A 17,131-nucleotide genomic window follows, 5' to 3' on the forward strand; every position below is an offset into this window, starting at 1 on the left:
AAAATGTTAGCTTGCGTTCGGTGCCATCACTGTGGCTCAAATAATTCGCTGCTTGGTTGAGCTCCTTCTGAGTCAGATATAATTGGTCGCGACCAGGCTAAAACACAGGCTATGGTAAGACGCGCGTCAAAAAAGGCTCACAGGCGGAAACTACATCCCGAACGACAGTTCCTCTTTTAGGAAATATTAGTTCCCACTTCACACGAGATAGATAGATGGATAGGTTGACTGTGTGAAAGATAGATAATTTGATATTTTGAAAGTGTGATCGATCGATAGATAACTTGATATTTTGAAAGTGTGATAGATAGATCGATAGATCAATAAAGAAAAGAGTGTAAAAAAAAAAGTAATTGTCTCAACTTGCATTGCTGTCATCACAGCGGTCTGGCTGGCGTAGTGGTTAAATGTAAATAATAGAGCTAATGTATGTATGTATGTATGAATGTTATGGAAGTGTATTGTCTGTATTTAAGTGTTTAAGATGAAAAATTGTTTGAAAGTATGGTATGAGGACCCCAGGAAGAATAGCTACTGCATATTTGCTGTATCTAATAGTGGATCCAAATAAACAAACCAAACCAAACCCCTCCTCCCCCTTACCTCCGATGGTGGTCTCCTGGAACTCGTCGAACTAGCCCTTGACGAAGCGCAGAACCAAGCTGGACTTGCCCACAGCCATGTCCCCCAGAAGCACGAGTTTGAACTGGCAGATCTTGGTCTGGGGCAGCGTGCCGTTGGGGCGACTGCTTCCTCTGGTGGTCATGATGGAGGAGGGCAGGTGAGGTCTCTCTCTCCCTCTGGTCTCCTTTCGTCTCCTGTTCTAACTAGCTAGCTCAGAGGTGATTAGATGAGCTAGTCTGCTGCACACTTGCCAGCTAAAGAGCTAACTGGATGCACTTTATTATTTTACTTAAAGTAGATATACAATCTTTCTTATTCTGCTAGAATTGGGTTTCATGGTAATACCATAATGGCATATTTACAGTACATGGACAGTGGATTGAAGCATTGGAAATGTCTGTTTTTTATAGATGGATATACGATTTTTTTTCAGGTGAGAGTAAAGTCAAAATGACATTATCTGACTGCATTGCCCACAGCAATCCAATATTCAATTATAATAATGTTATAAATTGATATGGATCAATTTATACCTCTTATTAGATTATAAATACTCTGGTTGTTATGTTGGGGGCCACCCGCTGTGCCGACGGACCACGATGCCGACAGTTTATTAGCGGATTTCTGCGAGAGCTGACAAGACGGTACATGTGGGAAAACTAGGGTTAGGGTTAGGTGCTAGGGTGCTACGGTTAAGGTTAGGGTTAGGGTTAGGTGCTAGGGTGCTACGGTTAAGGTTAGGGTTGGGGTTAGGGTTAGGGGTAGGGTTGGGGTTAGGGGTAGGGTTAGGGTTAGGGATATGATTAGGGTTAGGGTTAGACATGCCAGCATGTACCAAGTCGACATAGCACCTAACCCTAACCCTAGTTTTCCCACATGTACCGTAACAGAGAAGCGGAGAGCATTCACATGCAGGGAGGGCTGTTGGCACAACGGTCCGTCGGCATATTGATGCGGCACCGTTATGTTTGCCTTTTGGTTGACAGCAAAAGAGGGAGAGAGGAGGATAGAGAGGGAGAGAAGGAGAGAGAGCAGGATGGTGTCGGCACACCAGAGAGAGAGACAGCAAGAACCAGGTGAGAAAGTGGACAGGTAGTCAAGACCACACAAGTAGCCTTGTGAACCGATGGTTCTCGAGCCTAATGGCCCATAGGGCAGGATTTTCCTGTTTCTGTAGCGTGAGGCGGCTTGATGTACAAGTACACCCCCTGGACATGACGCTGGTATGTCGCAGGGTCTTACCCCCAACCAACCCGTAATGCTGAGTTATCATCACCGAGGGGGGGGGGGTTCCATGCCACAGTCCATGCCACCCCCCCAAGGCAGCAAACCTAGGGGAAACACTGAGAGCAGATAGATGAACTGTTCAGTGTCAATCCTGTAGAGATGGAGATGGAGGTTAAATCTCCAGAATAATGTCCAGCTACAATCGCAACAACATTCACAACATTTCTGGAGCCTGGTAGACCCAGACAACTATAAGAATATTCACCAAGCAGCCCTGAAAGTATTTGCTTTATTTGTCTACATACGTTTGCGAATCAGCTTTTTCTGATATGAATGTAATGAAATCTACATTCTGAACAAGCCTGACAGATGACCATTTAAATGACTCTATAAGAGTGAACCTAAGTGGATACACTCCAGCATACACAACTGTAGTAGACTCCATGCAGTGACAGTCATCTCACTAAGGGTAGGAATGAGTCAACACACTTATTACACACATGCACAATATTTTTTGAAAGAGACAAAAAGACAAAATAATTCGTTATGTGAATGAATGTAAGTAATAAGATATGAGTAGCTCTCGGCCACTTACATTTTTTCAAAGTAGCTCTCAGATGAAAAAAGGTTGTAGACCCCTGCTTTATGCTGATACATGCCTGCCATCTAGTGGACATTTAAGGGAACGACCAGGTAGGGGGATATTGCTTGTAACACAATCCTCATTCCTTCTCTCTCTAGTCTAACCTAATCCCATAGTAACCTTCATAATTCAGTTCTAGATATGTATTTTCTTTATGTGGCTAACACAACTCCAATTAAACTGCTTCATAAAGTTAAAGTTAATACATGTATAGTAATAAACACTTTAATAGTAATTACTTTGTTGTTTAGTATCAGGGAGGGAGGGAGAATGGATGACCATCTTTCTTCAGTAGGCCTACCATTTCTAGCTCATGTATATTTCTGTCTTGTACATGATTCTTGTTATGATTCTTGTATATGATTCTTGTATATGATTCTTGTTATGATTACATTTCTATTGGGATATTGCCTCAGGCATAGCTGTAAACATGCTTAGCTACTATATTTGTTGCTGTAATCGCAGTTGCTTCTAGCTATGATATTTAAGATCACTTATCTAGTTACACAATCTTTTTTTTATACTTTATTGCAGGGTTAGACATTACATTTCAAGTTCATTTCATACACTTTACAAGTTTTCTTCACTTGTCTAAGTTCATCCTGCATCATTATTATTATTATTATTTTTATTTTTTAAAGAGAACAAAAAAAGAATAAAGAATAGAGAGAAAATACAGAAAAAGAAGAGAGAAATTATAGGGATAGAGATAGAAAAGTAAGAGATAAAAGGAGGGGGGTGTGAGGGGTGGGATCGGTGAGGGGGGGGTTTCTTCCTACTCATTCATTCGGTCCATTTACTCCAGTTCATAGTGAATTGCTCTTCACGGTTTCCCACTTTATAAGTAATTCTTTCCATTTCTTTTATCTCTTCAACAGTTTTTTTCCAATTATTATTATTATTAAAATTTTCGGTGTTAGGAAGATCTTCATATTTATTTTCCAAGCAAATTCTTTCCAGAATTTTGATTGTGTTGTCTTAAATATTCTTTTGCATGCTTCTTTCCAATCTTCATCCGTAATTGTTATTGCTAATTCGTTTTCCCATTTTTCTTTAGTGTTATCTTCTTGTATCTTGATTTCTTGCATGATTTTGTAAAGTTTTGAGATTTTTGTCGTAGTTACACAATCTTCAGCATAACAAGTTCATAAGATATGAAAAATGCAAAAGGAATGCAATCCAAATTATTTTTTATTCACGGTGGACAGCAGCTCCGGCCAAGGCTGTTTGCAGTTGTGAGCGTCCTCTGGAGGACGGGCGCTAGAGACAGGAGAGATAGTTCATATGAGCTTCACCAGGCCTATAGCTACAGAATAGAATACTTTATTAGTTTAGTTAGTATGTCCTTGGTCTATGTGTTCTATGTGTTGACTTACCTCTGCTGTGTCCATCGTCGTGAAGACGGTTACTGGGGGGACGGAGGCCGTCTGCCTGGACCGCAGCTCAGCAGCCCAAGGCTCTTCACAGATGTGAGCATCCTCTGGAGGCGGGAACGCTTCTGTTTCTTTGAAGCTCCGCTCTCCTCACAAGGCGGCGTCTCAGCTGTCACTGGGCTGGCCGCTAGAGAGAGGAGAGAGAGTTCATATGAGCTTCACCAGGCCTTAGCTACAGAATAGAATACTTCATTAGTTTGGTTAGTATGTCCTTGGTCTATGTGTTCTACATGTTGACTTACCTCTGCTGTGTCCATCGTCGTGGGCAACCTCGATGCCCTCCTGTCCTGGGGCTGGAGGCTGGACACCTACCTTGATGTCCTTCTGTCCTTCAGCAGGAGGCTGGACACCATCATTGATGTCCTCCTGTCCTGGGGCTGGAGGCTGGACACCAGCCTGGTTGGTCCTCTTGCACTATATCAGTTGTTACAGAAGAAGAATCAATGACAGAACATATCTCTTAAAACCCCAGTATTCCTACAACAACAATGCATAGCTTGTCTGTTGTTTTACGATAAACTGGTAAGACTTTACCTTTACATTACATTTCCTTAATGTGAAATTATGTGGAATGTGGCTCTCTTATAAATTCACTGTATATTTCTGTTTTACCTTGCGCTTCACCATTGAACAGAATTTCCTGAATTTCCCTTTCTTCTTCTTCTTCCTCTTCTTCCCTTGCTGGGCAGCGAGGGCCTGGCTCCTCTCCTTCTCCAGGTCGGAGTTGTCACAGACGAGGCTCCTCTTTTCTTGCTCCATATTGTGGAGCTTTTGGAGGAGGCCTTTCTCTCTCTGTCGGCCCTCCTCCTCCACCTCCTCCCTCGCTCTCTCCAACTCCGCCTTTGCCAGAGCGCTGCTGGCCTTCTCCGCCTCCAGCTCAGAGTCCTTGGACTCCAGCTCAGAGTCCTTGGCCTCCACCACGGCCCTGCATTTCTCCTTCTCCTCCTCCAGCTCAGAGTCCTTGTCCTCCAGGGCCTCCCTCTGCAGACTCTTGTTGAGGGGGCTCCTCTTTTCTTGCTCCATATCGTGGAGCTTTTGGAGGAGGCCTTTCTCTCTCTGTCGGCCCTCCTCCACCTCCTCCCTCGCTCTCTCCAACTCCGCCTTTGCCAGAGCGCTGCTGGCCTTCTCCGCCTCCAGCTCAGAGTCCTTGGCCTCCAGCTCAGAGTCCTTGGCCTCCAGGTCAGAGTCCTTGGCCTCCACCACGGCCCTCCATTTCTCCTTCTCCTCCTTCAGCTTCCACTGAGTGCTCCTGCTCATGACTACGATATAAGAAACGGAAGGAAGAGAATATGAAATTACGTATTTTATATTTATATATTATTATTATAGAATGACTTGTCCCCTATGAGTTCATGGATGACTGTGAGGCTGTTTGAACTTCAAAAGTGACTGACGTATAGATATTGTGCGACATTGTGATCGAAGCATCAGTTGTAAGTAAGTAAGTAACGTGCCAAGTAAGTAAGTAAGTAACGTGCCAACGTGCCAAAAATCTGTATCTGCCAAAAATCTGTATCTGTTGTATTTCTACCTTCCTAAATGATGGCTAGGACATCGGGTTATAAAGCAAAAGCTTCTTTATATAAAACAATCTGTTGGCATACACTTTTGAGCACTTTCAAACAATAAACGAGTTATTGGATGTTCACTTTAATTCTGGACGTTACAATTTGCATTTCTCAAAAACAGTTACAGAGTTACCGATTGTCGATCCAAACAGAATTATATGGTGCCTATCTTTTCCATTCATTTGGAGTTGAAGCATGTACAGCAGGGTTCGAGTTATGTGGGAGCCAATGGGAGCTGAGCTCCCATAAGGAAGGTCTGAGCTCCCATGAAAGCAGTAAAATCATACATCTGTGGGGGTCGCTAATAATACATTACCACAACCATTATTTGATAAAAAATGTCAATGTAATGAGTATTATTTATATTAATTTATATGAGAAATATTCTAAAATAAACACGTTTTCCAAAAGAACTACGCGCACCAGCATTAATCCCCTGTGAATGACAGTATGCCTTTGACTGCCTGCACTTTACCACCAAGACACTATGGGGCGCAGTAGAATATTGTGCAACAGCAGAATATGATCGTTGAGCGCTTGCGAACGTGAAAACACGATTATTGAGAAGAAAACATTCAGTAGCTAGCTATCATGCCGCCCCAAAAAAGGCCACTGCTTCCGACCGAGTCGACAAGCCTGGAAAGTTTCGTGTTTTCATCCAAGAAACCAAACTTGAATTCAGCTGCCCTGTTATGACACCTAACGTTGAAACTGTTGAAATAGCAGAGCTCAAACAAAACCAAGTGCTTCCGAAGAAAGTAGCAGAACTCACCTCCAGTATGTATAAAGAGACAGCTAGTTCGTTCAGAGCAGCTTATACTGTCGCTAAAGAAAGGATGCCTTATACAAAACTGAATCCAATTATGAAACTTAATGAGATGAATGGCACGACAGTTGGCCCCTGCTCACCGATCCGATCATTCATGTGCCCAGATTGTAGCACATTGCACAAGAGATGAAACAAATTCATTTCTAATGTCAAATCACTTGATTCCCGTGGTAGCATAACATTAGATGAAAGCACAATTCATGGACGAGCATACATGATTATTTATGTCAGGTGCGATGTCACTGGAAATGGAGATGTGGACAATGTGTCGTGCTAACAGGAAAAGTGAATGGACTGTATAACAAAAACAACAAAATTATTGGCAGAGATACCCGTGACTATCACTTATAGCTGTTGTTTCATGTGGTGCTGTTGATGTGGTGAAATGAGTAGCCTATGGCTAATTAAAACTTGTAAGTCCCAACGCTGTGTGGGCATGATTCGCGCGCGTGCATGAGAACATTTCGCACTGTTATTTTGGAGACCCCCACAAAGCTCAGTTTATAACACGAACCCTGGTAGAGGCACTTCTTTTCTAGCTCCTTATCGTGGAGCAGGCCTTTCTCTCTCTGTCGGCCCTCCTCCACCTCCTCCCTCGCTCTCTCCAACTCCGCCTTTGCCAGAGCGCTGCTGGCCTTCTCCGCCTCCAGCTCAGAGTCCTTGGCCTCCAGCTCAGAGTCCTTGGCCTCCACCACGGCCCTCCATTTCTCCTTCTCCTCCTCCAGCTTCCTCTGAGTGCTCCTGCTCATGACTACGATATAAGAAACGGAAGGAAGAGAATATCAAATTGCGTATTTTATATTTATATATTATTATTATAGAATGACTTGTCCCCTATGAGTTCATGGATGACTGTGAGGCTGTTTGAACTTCAAAAGTGACTGACGTATAGATATTGCGCGACATTGTGATCGAAGCATCAGTTGTAAGTAAGTAAGTAAGTAAGTAACGTGCCAACGTGCCAAAAATCTGTATCCTTGTTGTATTTCTACCTTCCTAAATGATGGCTAGGACGTCTGGTTATAAAGCAAAAGCTTCTTTATATAAAAAAATCTGTTGGCATACACTTTTGAGCACTTTCAAACAATAAACGAGTTATTGGATGTTCACTTTAATTCTGGACGTTACAATTTGCATTTCTCAAAAACCAACAAACTAAACTGTCAACTTCTATGACGTCTTGCCGCAAGGCCTTCTGGGACCAATTAAAGTGAATAATTTAAATCTAAAAAGTTAAAACACTCTATTAATACAGGCGGGCCGTCAAGCCCGTAGACTTTTACTTGTCAAGGCACATTTTTAAAGCGCAAATCTGTAATTCAAGACTCTCCGGTAATTTACACACAAGACTCACGTTGATCTCTACTCAGCGCACACACACACACACACACACACACACACACACACACACACACACACACACACACACACACACCTCCGGGTTGGTCTTCCGGGCTGGCTGCTCTATCGGCCTTGTTGTCGTCCCCGGGGGCGGCCCTGAGGGGGGATGACTTCAGAGACTTGGAGAACGCCATGTCCTCATCCTCACACTCATTATCCAGCTGCCAAGACTGGACACTGTGGACATTGAAGCCATCTTCTCCCTGGCTCTCCATCTCTCCCTGGCTCTCCATCTCTCCCTGGCTCTCCTTCTTGTTTTTTGACATTTCTGCAACTTTCTACAAACAACTGAACAAGGAAGAGAATGTGAATGACGTATTTTATATTTATATATTATTATTATTATTATAGAATGACTTGTCCCCTATGAGTTCATGGATGACTGTGAGGCTGTTTGAACTTCCAAAGTGACTGACGTTGATATTGCGTGACATTGTGATTGAAGCATCAGTTGCAGGAGCAACGTGCCAAAAAACCATGATCCTTTTCGTATTTCTACCTTCAAAAAATATGGCTAGGACGTCGGGTTGTAAAGAAAAAGCTTCTTTATATAAGAATCTCTGTTGGCATTGACACTTTTGATCACTTTCAAACAATAAACGAGCTAGACTTTGACACTCAGCGGAGTCAGCGCTCGCGCGCACACACACCCGCGCAGCCACATCCAGACCCCCGCCCCACACACACACACACACACACACACACACACACACACACACACACACACACGCACCCGCGCAGCCACACCCAGACTCCATTTTTTTTAACATCTTTAAATCCATGAGGTCTAGGGCCTATATACCCATCAATAGTTCACACTGCAGCAACAGCAGCATCACATCCGAGACACAGTGCCAACTAAGTTACAGTAATAAATTATTACTTCATAAATTATCACTTCATAGATGTTCTACTACCAGTAGATGTCGCTGTTTGAACACATTCCTGAGACTAACATTCACATTTTTAGCAGGAATTTCACCATCACCAAACTAGTTAGCCTATTTACAACCTGTTACATAATCATTATCCAAAGATATCGTACTCACGTAACCTCTTCAGTGTCTCTGTACCAACTGCTAAAACCATCTGTTGTTCTACTCTCACCTTCTAGAATATCACCTGGCAACCCCATTATGACATCATCACTCTGTCAGGACCTTCCTGCACCCAATGCACCCTTGGAACCCTCCAATGATGTCACTCTGACATGTAGCCTAATGTTACCATGACAACCCAGCAAAATGTAAACACAATTTATAATTTTCTGGGTTGTCAAAATGACATGGTTATTATTGCTAAAAGATGGAGGAAGTGTCATAACTGCAACAAGTTCCCCAAATTCATTGTAATAATAATAATAATAATAATAATAATACATTAGACTTAAATAGCCCTTTTCTAGACACTCAAAGACGCTTATGTAGTACAACTACAGTAGGCTTTACATACATAAACATTTTCAGTGTTGAAAAAATACTATTAGAGGCCAACAAGAGTATTCAAGTAATCCACTCATGTGTAACCAAACAAGTATACAAACTTCTCCTTATCCTACCTAGTCAGCCCAAAGTAAAACTAAATGTTGCGTATGGGCCATATCAGATAATAAATAACCTGAAAACATAGCTATCCATTTGAACCTTATCAGCCACCTAAGTTAAGGAAAGTCTCATGAGAAACTCATGTTTACCAATTATTTGGTCTTGGGAATGTTAATTTACACCGACAGAACAACTTGAATATTCTCTGTTTAGTGTCAAAATAGATAGAATTGTATTTTTTCCCCAAAAACATCCAATCAATGGCTTGGTCACAGATGTTATAATATATATATAAGGAAGACAAGTGGTACAGTACTTACCAAGGTGCCATCTTTCTGCAACTGCCTGTCTTCCAGAATGTTGGCACACCCAAGACTCTAACTCCACTATGATCACCCATTATGACATCAACAGCCAGCCAGCATAATGTATGGTTACGTTTTTGTTTGTTAATATTTGTAAACTCCCAAAAAGATAGTTTTGACTGATCTACTGAACATCTACATGATTAACAGGGCTGCCAAGTTTCACCAAAAGTTTGGAGTGAGATTTTTTGGCGGTGGAGCGACCCAAAACTGTGCACGTTTTGGCAGCGGCAGCCCCTCTCTCCCACCCAATTATTTGTGCTAGTTTCCTGCAATTTTACATGTTGTTCATAATAAACCAGCACAAGAAATGAAAATAATTTACATTTTATAAAACAAGAAAACAATTCAGACAATATATCATATTTATGAAATCTTAATAAACAAATACAGTAGCCTACAGACTCTAAAATAAAAATTGGCCCCATCAACAGGACTCAGCCCCTTGGTCAGCAGCAGAAAGACCCATGGTCATCATCTTATATACAGTGCATTGCTCATAGATGGCTATCATGTTATACAGTACATACCAGGGTTTTTCCTGGGTCAGAATGAGGGCTTGGTGGGTGATTTTGTCCACATTTTTTTTTGAGGGACCCCCAATTGTTGTATTTGTATTGTAAATTGTAATTATTAATAATTATTATTAATGTACCTGATTATGTTACAGTAGAGAAACAAAAAACAGTGTGAGACACTGTCATGAGGCCCAACAGTATCATGGTGCAGAGATTCAGTTGTGTGTTTAGGTTGAACATCCATTGCAGCCTGTATCCATACATCAAGTTCATCTTGAAATTCCATAAAACGTTTAATTTTTGGTTCATACCAGTCCGTCTGGTCGTACCCTTTCTCCTCCTCAGGGTGAAGCACTTGCACTGATTTATGAAGTCGTTTGAATTCATTGAGATTTGTATTGAACACATCCATACGATTGACAACATTTTCAACATCATTCTCTTGCATCAGAGCTTTTATTTCCTTCATTTTTCTTGTCAAAGCACTCAGATTCCCTCTGCGTGTCCCAATTAATTTAGTTAATGTTTCATTTGCATTTTGAATTGGACCTTCGTCCGGTTTTGTGTTACTTTCGACGTCCATTACGTCGCACAAGTCCTCTATTTAGATAGATAGAGTCGTAATGTTGTTTTATTGCATGGAACAACGTGACAGTTTTATATTGACGGTGAAAAGCAGCGCTTTTACGTAAGCGCTTGAGGTACGTAAGCGCTTGAATTCCTTCCCGCCCCAATTATTCAATTGTCGGCTTTGACAGACATCCACGTTATCAACACTTCACAAGCGCTTCCATCAAACATCAAACATTGTATCAAACAATTTGTCCCAGGGCAGAGCAGAGCTTGGGCATTTCAGCTTTGTTCACGAAACGATGGTCATATAGCGCGTTCTGTGATCCACTTGCGTTGTCCTTCCAAACAATAGATACAAAGTTTCCGAGCAGGTGCGTAAAGTTTCCACTTGAATGCACCTGCGTTGTCCTTCCAAAACAATAGAGCGAAAGCTTCAACTTAACAATCAATTGTTATTTCTCGCCGTGAGAAATAGAGATGCGGCGTGAGAGCGTGAGAACTGGTTGAAATGTGTCACATACAATGGGGGAAATCAGTATTGAACACATCAATATTTTGTCCAGCAAATGTATTTCCAATGAGTCTATTCAAGTGAAGTTTGCACCAGACTTTGGTATTAACTCAAACAATCCAGACAAAAAATCTAAACATTTAAGTCCGTAAATAAAGTTATGTGGAATAAAGTGGAATGAAACAGGGAAAAAGTATTGAACATGGTAACTGAAATGAATTCAATACTAAGTGGAGAAGCCTTTGTTTGTAATGACAGCTTCAAGGTGCTTTCTGTATGAAGTAACTAATCGCCTGCAGTATTCAGGTGTGATTTGGCCCATTCCTCTACACAGATTGTCTTTCAATCTTGAAGATCGCAGGGTGCCCTCTTGTGAATCTGGATCTTCAGATGCTTCCACAAATGTTCAATTGGGTGCAAATTTCACTTGAATAGGCTCATTGGAGATACTTTTACTGGACAAAATGTTGATGTGTTCAATACTTATTTCCCCCACTGTGTCTACTTCTGCAGATGACCACACTAGGAGCTCCTCAGGGTGCAGCCTTGGGAACCACTGAATTAACACTACGACAGCCGTGCCTATTTTACCAACTAGTAGAGCCGCCTTAGAATGTAAATCTGCTATTTACACACAAAGATCATTAAAGGGCGCTCCTTTTAGGTGGTCCTTTTCTGATATTGTTGGCTTAGGCTATGATAGAGCGTCTCTTCTATCATGTAGCCAATCATTTCATCATTCTTGCATTGTGTTTTTTTTAAAAATGGCATGGGATATGTGTATTGAGAAAAGTATGTGTGTGTGTGTGTGTGTGTGTGTGTGTGTGTGTGTGTGTGTGTGTGTGTGTGTGTGTGCTTCTTTTTTAGCCTGCCTCCGACACAAAAAAACTGCAAAACAGCTTTACTATCTTATCCTGAAGTGATTTTGAAAATGTAAGGATACTGGGTGGTAAAACACAGATATCTAGTAAAAGTCATGAAAGGAGGGTCCTGAAATGTTATCGAGTGCAAAGATATAAAAAAAAAAATACTCACAGGGGTCACCATGACCCCTCACTCTTCTAGTGTTAAGAAAATACTTCCCCCAATTCTACATCAACCTGTGACCCCATCTACTTCTTGAGATCTGAGCAGATTGGACAGGTGTACACAATTGTTGGACGGGCTGGCTGTAATGCATGGAAAGGTATGACACCATTTCCTGTTTATTTTTTAAAATATAATAGTTCAGAATGTACACATTTTGATTTTATGCTCAGGCATAACAGGGTTTATACTAAGGTGGTGTTGCATCAGGTAGACAGAACAGTTTCGAGGGAGTGTGATGTGTGTGGGATACAGGATGAGAACTTAATGCATATGCTTTTTGAATGTAGAGAAATTAAGGGATTCGAAGAAAGGTTGAAAGGACTAGTGAAGAAGCACTGGGGGGTGGAGGTGGTGGGGATGCAGGAGTGGAGGAGGATGGTGGTTTTTGGGGTGGAGGGAAAGAGGAGGGGAGTGAATATATGGTGTTTAAATGATGTATTATCACAGGCTAGGTATGCAATTTATTTGAGGAGAAATTTAGCAAGATTTGAGGGAAAGTGGATAACGGTGTGGAAAGTCTTTGAGGGATTGGTCAGGAAGAATGTGGGACTGATGCACAAGACAGGGCAAAAAGATTTTGAGAAGTTGTTTATTAGGGATTGTGGGTTTATAAGGGTGGGGGTGGATGGAGGGTTGGAGTTTGATTTAGATTTTTGAAGATGTTTTTTTTGTTGCATTCATTTGTTATTGATTTATGTTAAAGGGTTATTTTGGTTATGAAGGACTGACGGAATAATAGATGGATGCATCTCATACCAAAATGGTATGGGTGTGTTTTGTTTTTATTTATTGGTTTTTAATTGATTTTATTTGAATTAGAATACAATGAAGGCTATAAAATGAACATGTATGAATATGTATAGCTATGATTGTATTTAAAAGAATATTTTTATAATAAAAGATTACAAAAAAAAAAGGCAGCCTGCTGGAGTTCCAAAGGTTGCGTGTTCGAGACTTGACTAAGTGATTCTTTTTTTTCCTTTTTTTTTTTTACATTTAACCGAAGATTTCATGCAAAGGCTTCAAACACCATTGTAATCATGTCAGTTCTTGTAAATTAGCCTGCACCATCATTTTATAGCCTACATACTTTTTTAGATGAGATTTTAGATTAGATTCAGACAACGAAATGCAGTAAAAAGTGCGTCTGAAGAGGGATTTGAACCACCGATATAAAATGACGAATAAAACCTGTGGCAGCGGTCGATACCACTAGGCCATTGTGGCGATATGACGGTTTGTAGCCTGCTGCGGATATCACCACAGTAGTAATATTCATTTATTAAAATATGAACATATAACAATAACTGGGGCTAGTATGACCTACGCATTTAATCGGTCAGCAATTTCTTGCCAAACCATTTCCCTCGCCTTGTTAATTGCGGCAGTATTGCACTATTTTACATCTTATTTTTCCGTCTTCATAAAAATCAATAATTCGGAATGCTGCGCAAATGTAGTACCCCTGCAGAGTGGAGTATCTTCATTTCGACAGATCGACTCTTCGGGGCTCTTTATGTCTGCGTGCACGCGCCCATATCGAAGATTTGTAAGCCTGTCTTCTGTGAACACTCATCACACAAGGCTGATCCTCGTTCGAGGAATCACCTGAGGCTTGAATTCCAATCTTGAGTTGCCTGAGCGCCGCATTTATTTATATCGCCGCTATACTGATCCACCTTTAGTGGAATGGCCCCCAGGTCACTCTTCATGATTCATCAACAGGAATGGAGAATATGGATAATGTTTTTGTATTAAACAGAGTATTATTCAGTCAAATATGAAATTCAGCCTATGGTCTGTAATGGTGGTTTATTCTCAAATCAAGGCTTGTTAATCACAGTTGGCAAATGACTCAAGTATTCTCAGTTCACATTGCCATCACAAAATCCAATGTAGTTAAAGGTCATTCATTGTCTTTTCAACAAAAATAACAGAACTTCAGCTCAACAATTGTTGGGAGAGGAATACTGATCAAATAGCCTATTGTTTGCAGGGAGGTGCATGTAGACAAAGTCCCCCCCTCCTCAAGCTCTCGATTGGACCTATACTACTTGCCTCCACTATTATACTGATCTGCATACATGATAACCTGGTCATTCTTATACAAGATGACATCCAGACACCTTTGTTTCGCTGCTATCCATGGCATTGAATCTGAAGTAGTACACTGCTTTCACTGGGGCCACGAAGACACCTGCATCAAAGGAGAAGTAGGGAAAGATCACACTGTCTGTCCATGCACGTAGGACAGGGAGATGTGGGGTGTTCGTCCCCCTGTCAATAAATGTATTTTTGTTATTGTTTATTTTATACAGCTCTCGTGTTCTTATGCTGGTTTGTGTGACAGTAGAACAGTTGTCGTCAGAATCAGGATAAATAGCCGAAATGTCAGGTGTCAGTCAGCTTACTCCATCTGTCTCACTATGCGATTACCGGTACTTTGTTTGGTGGTGTGCATTGACATAGAATCCTGCTAGATTGCTGCGCGGGTTTGGATGAGTTAGGATTCATATACTGACAAATACAGTGCCCTGCGTCAGTCCTGGGACGGTGAAATCAACAATCACGATGAGGTTTAAGTAGAGATTCTCAGCTTTTATTTGAGGGTATTTGTGTACATATTCATTTCGCCGTTTAGAAAAGGCAATACTTTGTATACATAGTCCCCCTATTTCAGGGCACCAAAAGTAATAGGACAATTGGTTGACAGGTGTTTCTGGTAAGGCAATTGTGTTCCATCACATCATTTGTGCAGGAATAAGAGTGATGTCAATGTCTAGTATTGATTCTAGACTTTGTGTTTGTCTTTTGAGTCTACTATTGGTGTCTTGACAACATGAGGAAACCATTGATAGGCTTAAACATCTGAAACATAGCCAAAACCTTAGGCTTTCCAAAAACAACACTGTGGAACATCATTAAAAAGAAAATAAAGCATGGGTGAGCTCAGCAATCGCAAACAGGCTGGTAGGCCAAGCATTACTTTGGATGATTGAAGAATGCTCACCATAATTAGGAAAACCCCCAAAACAACTGTCCCACTGATCAGGAACACTGTCCAGGGAGGTAAGTGTGAATGTGTTAGCGACTACCATCCGCAGAATACACCACCAGCTGATCTACAGACACTTCACTGCAAGGGACAAACCACTAATTACCATTAAAAAGGATGGTCACTGACAGTTTGCTAAAAAGTACCTAAAAAGCCTTCAGATCTCTAGAAAAAAGTGATTGTGGACAGATTAATTATGTACCAGAGTGATTGCACCACCTCCTCTCTGAAACATGATGCTATGGTTTGAGCATGTTTTGCTGCCAGTGCCACTAGAATTGACTTGTCTTTACTGATGATGTAACAGCAGCAGCAGAATGTATTCTGAAGTGTACCGAAACATCTTGTCTGCCCGAGTACACATGCCTCCCAATTTATTGGATGGGGCTACAGGACAGTGACTCAAAAGATACTGCCATAGCAACTAGGGACTTTTTCAGGGCGAAAAAGTGTAAAGTTCATAATTTGCCACGTCAATCTAGATTTTAATCCAATTGAACATGCATTTAATTTCCTGCTGATAATATTTTAGAAGATTGGTACATTGTGGCCATGAAGGGATGCACATGGTCAGCAACAATACTCAAATAGGCTGTGGCATTCAAGCGATGATTGAGGGTCCAAAGTGTGCCAAGAAAACAAAGAAAAGTTAATTGCATGAATGAGAAGGTGTACAGGTGTTCCTAATGAAGTGTTTGGTGAGTATACAGCGGGGGAAATTCGTATTCACCAAATTTCTACATTTTTCTGACCAATCTGAGCTCACCCATGCTTTATTATCTTTTTAATGATCTTCCACAGTGTTGTTTTTGGAAAGCCTAAGGTTTTGGCTATGTTTCAGATTTTTAAGCCTATCAATGGTTTCCTCATGTTGTCAAGACACCAATAGTAGACTCAGCCTTGAGATGAAGTCCATTGGAACCTTTCAATCTTATCCATAGAGGGTTGGTTTGGGTCCTGGGTTTCTGTAGCAGTAACCGACTATGCTAGTCGATGTTGTCTCCTTTCACTGTTCTCTGTTCACGGTTTCATACGCCATTTGACATGTGGTGAGTGTGCTTGTCCTAGGACATCACAGAAATAACCATGTATTCATCACTAATTATTATTTAAAAAAAGACCTGCAACATCACAGAAATAACCATGTATTCATCACTAATGATTATAATAATAATAGTCAAGACAGGCTTTGTTTAAAGTAAATTTCAGTGCCTCAATACACCTTACAGTTTAAAAAAGCTGATATTCACAACATAGTGTTTACACTGTAAACATAGCCTCTGTGTCCCAATCCTCTGAGTGTGAAATGGCCCTCCTGCCCCTGAAGCCAGCCCCAGATGAGACTGGTTTACTGAAGAGGAACCAGAACCTCAGCCCTACCTCTGCAGATCAGGGGGCCATTCCACTAAAGGTGGATCAGTATAGCCGCGATATAAATAAATGCGGCGCTCAGGCAACTCGAAATTGGAATTCAAGCCTCAGGTGATTCCTCGAACGAGGATCAGCCTTGTGTCATCAGTGTTCACAGAACACAGGCTTACAAATCTTCGATATGGGCGCGTGCACGCAGACATACGCAGCCCCGAAGAGTCGATCTGTCGAAATGAAGATCTCTCCACTCTGCAGGGGTACTACATTTGCGCAGCATTCCGAATTATTGATTTCTATGAAGACGGGAAAATAAGATGTAAAATAGTGCAATACTGCCGCAATTAACAAGGCGAGGGAAATGGTTTGGCAAGAAATTGCTG

The sequence above is a fragment of the Nansenia antarctica genome (assembly GCF_963989245.1).
Source record: "Nansenia antarctica genome assembly, chromosome: 10".
NCBI lineage: Eukaryota > Metazoa > Chordata > Actinopteri > Argentiniformes > Microstomatidae > Nansenia > Nansenia antarctica.